At 41.8% G+C, this 4,712-nt stretch overlaps 1 pseudogene; it reads right to left on the bottom strand.

Annotated features, from left to right (window-relative positions):
- Positions 1–3,292: 3,292 nt before the first annotated feature.
- Positions 3,293–4,237, bottom strand: LOC134624272 (C-X-C chemokine receptor type 2-like; annotated as a pseudogene).
- Between the last annotated feature and the right edge of the window lie 475 nt (positions 4,238–4,712).

Below are 4,712 nucleotides of genomic sequence, written 5' to 3'. Positions count from 1 at the left end.
ATGTGTGGAGCAGGTGAGATATGGCATCGTCTGTGGAACGATTAGTCCGGTAAGCAAACTGAAGTGAGTCGATGGTGGCAGGAAGTGAAGAAGTGATGTGATCTCTCATCAGTCTTTCAAAACACTTCATCACAATTGAAGTCAGTGCTACTGGACGGTAGTCATTGTGGCAAGCGGGCTGTTGTTTCTTTGGAACAGGGACAATGATGGACTGTTTGAAGCATGTGGGAACCACTGCTTGGGCCAAGGAAAGGTTGAAGATCTCCATGAACACCGGTGCTAGCTGGTCAGCACAGGCTCTCAGGACCCGGCCAGGGATTGCATCTGGTCCTGCTGCCTTCCTGGTGTTCACCCTCCTGAAGGTGTTCCTCATGGCATGCTCTGTGATGATGAATGCATTGTCTTCACTGGTGCACTCCGAGCGCGCGCAGCCGTTTGTTGTTTTAATTGCTGCGGTGTCGAAGCGAGCATAAAACGTGTTCAGCTCATCAGCCAGTCAAGCATCGGCATTCATCATTGAAGAAGCTGGTCGTTTATAGTCCGTTATAGTCCACAGTCCTTTCCACAGGCTCCTAGAGTCGCACTGTCGTAGCTGTGACTCTAGTTTTTCCCCGTAGCTCCGCTTTGCCTTTCTGTGTGTGATCGAATGTGATTGGGCTGAAGCGTCCAGGACTGATCCAGGCTCTGAAGGTCACATGTTCACTCAGAACAATCATTAAACTGTATTTGTTCAATCATGCAGCACTCAGATATCCTCAGAGGAAATGCTACAGAGACCAGCATCAACAGCAGCCTCATATACACACACAGCTGATCAGTCAGAGTTACTGATACATGGTCAGTGAGAAGAAAGACATACACAGAGCAGAGGAGGCCGAGAAACAGCATCAAATAAATTCCAGCTCCATGGAAGAAAAACCACAGCCCATATTAGTCTGAGGAGCTTGGAAAGAAAAGCCACTGGACTTACTTAAGTTTCCTGAAGACGTTTCATCGAGAACCTTCTTCAGTTCGGAGAGCAATTGTTGGAGAAAGGCCCAGAAATTTAAGCCCTAAGTAGGGTCCCTAAGAGGGCCGTGTGCCCCCTTGTGATCCTCTGCTTAATCACATGAGCCAAGGTGAGAGATTTTGTGACTCCAAGCTCCTTAGACTACCATGACCTGGAGGACTGAGAGCCTCCACAGACATACAGCCAATGATCCTTCACAGCCATTGCAACACGTTCTCACTCCCAACTCGTCAAATGTGTGACACATGGTCAGGCTTCCTCTGCTTCACTTATCGACGCGCAGGGTACCCCCCTCACGTCGAGAATTGATGTGCAGGGTCCTCTTATTGAATACTGTGAAGGAAGTTCAACACAGCCCGGCTTCCTTTGAGGTAGCTGGCTAAAACCTAAAACCTCATATAGCGATAACCAAAATCAGGGTAGCTATTAGTTATTATCAGTATTAAGCCTTGAGTTCTCCTTCAGGCTAATTAAAAGCGGGTGTTTAATGATCTCTATGAGTGCTGGCTACTCCAGCCAGAGACATTATCAGATAATGATGATGAAAGGGTGATTAAAATCTATAAAGAACATAAAATTTAATTTATTATTCATTTAATTCATTGTAACTACATAAGAGCCCAGCAGCAGCAAATAGGCACACTGAAGCCCGGTGATTTGCTGGGGGGGAAATAAAATAAAAAATCAAGATCACTTTCCTGAATAAAAAGGATTCCATGACATTGCTCTGGAAAATAAACTTTGTGGATCTTGAACATGTAGCTTGCACATGTACATTAAACCCATACTTTTATTGAATATATTGTTTGCATTCATGTTGTACTCGTAAAATGACTCAGAGTAAAGGTGCCTAAATAATTTAAAAGCTTTCTTAAATGCATTTTTTCAGACTACCTTTAAGATTACCATAAAGACCATAAAACCACAAATACAGACGTGACTTTGGGGCCATTTGGTCACGACAGGATGGATGTACTGTTGACTTGGAGCTCATTTACAGACCAGTTGATGCAGAAATATCAGGATTCACAGAAACAGAAACGATACCAGTTCTTTTAATAGGCCCAAAGGACCTACTTCATTTTTATTACACACAAAGACAGAGGTTATACACAAATAAACAGTTGCAAAATCAAAATGGCAAAATATAACAGATCTAAAGACTGATGTGGATTACTCAAAAAGAAAAGAACAAAGAAAATCAAAGACACAACAATGATTTAACACCCACATTTCATGTCCGCTTCACTTCTCTACTCTAAGCCCACACATGGCATATAAACAAAAGCGATGCACTTACTTCCTAGAACTACTTTCTCTACTGACACCATTTTCAAGATCGCTTTAAAATTGACAACAAATGCCTGCAGAGCCTGTTACAAGTATTTTCTAACAGTGTGCATTGAATCGGAAAAACAAACAAAACTGATGTCAATGAAGAATTAAACTCACAAATTCAAAATTATTTAATTATTTAAGTACACTTTGCTGTGCTCATTATCAGCTCTGCATTTTAAGTAAATTGACTTGGTGTGATGATTTATCACACAGTGACCCTTTATGCAGTACCTCTGTTCATCCTCTGCCTGAAAACACATTTAGGTCATGTGTCAAGTCTTTAAGTTCAAATAATGATCATTTGGGACTCTGTCGGGTTCAACATAGCCAATGGCTAGCAACAAAGTTTATCGGGAAGTTGACTGCGTGTGAGTGTGCAAATGACTTATTTGTTTCTGAAAATTCTGCATGATAAACACTTAAATCTTGTTTTTTCTCATTTTTTTTAATGTCACATATTTGTCTATACAACTTCTTGGTCTTCATTGCCATCTGCTGGATAGTTTGTACAACTACAACTAGTGATGATGACAGTAATAAGCAAGAAGCACTCAGGGAGCCCAAACTTAAGCCAAGGCAGCTCACTCCCTGGGCAACATTTACTTTTAAGGGGATAGCATTGTATTTTGTGTATGTTCATTTTGTTGTCTTTCTTCTTTTTACACATACTTTAAAATTTAAAGTGTGGTAAAAATAACAGATTTTGGGGTCAACTTGAAAGAAAGACTGATGTGAAATGTAAAAGTGAGGTCAGAGGTCAAGTGTGAAATATTTAGAGACTTTATATAATCATTCCCAATATTTGCTATTTGTTATCAGTACAAACAATGGCAGTAAGAAACATAGTTTAAAAAGCATTATTATCACTATGACCTTCAGGTCAATCTACTGACATGTTGACCTCCTGAATTTTGAGCGTCACATACTTTCCCGTCTGTCTTTTCCCTAAAAAAGCAGCTTCATCTTCTTCCTGAGCTTTTGTTCTGCAGCAACATAGAGGAAAGGGTTGATGCAACTGTGCAGCAGAGCCAGGCAGTGGGTTGCAACCAAGGCTGTGTTTAACGACCTCCTCATATCACAGCCATACTGTACCACATCAGCCCTCAGCAGTATGTCTATCACCATGGTTATCTGGTATGGTGTCAAGAGGAGAAGAAACGCAACCACGATGGTTATGATCACCCGCATGGCTCGGTGCTTCTGGAAACCATGAGTGAGCAGCAGCCGTGAAACAGTGATGCTGTAGCAGGAGATCATGACAATCGCAGGGACCAAAAAGCCAAAAACACGAATGAACCACTGAATCGCGAGCCTCCATGTGGTAGAGATGCCGATGTCAAAGTGAATGGAAAGAGTAGGCAGAGCAAGGGCACAACCGAGAACCCACACCACTGTGCAGAGGATCCTGCTGCACATCCTTTGGTGACTCTTGAGTGTCTCCCTGGCGTGCACAATCACAAGGTAACGATCGATGCTAATGCAGGTGAGGAAGATGATGCTGGTGTAGAAGTTCGCATCCATGACGATGTGGAGGAGTTGGCAAAGGAAGTCTCCTAAGAGCCATCCTCGAGTTAGTGCTGCAACACAGAACTGAAGCGTTAAAGCTAGCAGCCCATCTGCTATGGTCAGTTGGAACAGGTACACATCTGATGGAGCCAAAATTTCTTGGCTGGTCCTGATCACTCATCCTACCAGCAGGTTTCCGAATATGGCCAATACAGAGATGACTGTGAAGATGACACACAGGATCACAACTGCTGTAGGTTCCAAAGGTTCATATTCACATTTTAAGGTATCTGGATCTGGAGAGAATGATTCACTGGATTCGTTGTAATCATAGGAATAATTGTTCCAAAAGAAATCATCTTAAAAGACATAGACAAATGACATGGCTGTGGACAGAAAACAATGATATTTTAACCATAGCAATAAAAGCAATGATTCAGCCAAAGGTAAATCTACAAAGAGGGGGAAAACAAACAAACAAAAACAAAACAAAAACAAACAAACAAACAGGAAGTGTATGCACAAAAATAAAGGGATGACAACACTGACTTCGGATCTTATCCTGAAAATGATCAAGACTTGACTGGAAGTCAGGCACAAGACATCGCAGCTCCTTTTTCATTTTGATGTTTTCATTTGCTTTGAAGTTTCTGATAGATGCTGATCAAACAATTTTAGGACCATGAACAGCACACACTGTTTTCAATGTGATCGCATGAGCTGTGCTCTAACACCCATTTTACTGGTGAACCTACACAAATTCAGCTGCATGAGCTTTGACAACATGTGAGACATAGATTGAGCAGTTTAGTAAATCTGGCCCCAAGTCTAATTGTTTGTCTAACCCTCAAAAAGACAC

The sequence above is a fragment of the Pelmatolapia mariae genome, linkage group LG3_W (genome assembly GCF_036321145.2).
Source record: "Pelmatolapia mariae isolate MD_Pm_ZW linkage group LG3_W, Pm_UMD_F_2, whole genome shotgun sequence".
NCBI lineage: Eukaryota > Metazoa > Chordata > Actinopteri > Cichliformes > Cichlidae > Pelmatolapia > Pelmatolapia mariae.
This window is presented reverse-complemented; position numbering and strand designations above follow the sequence as displayed.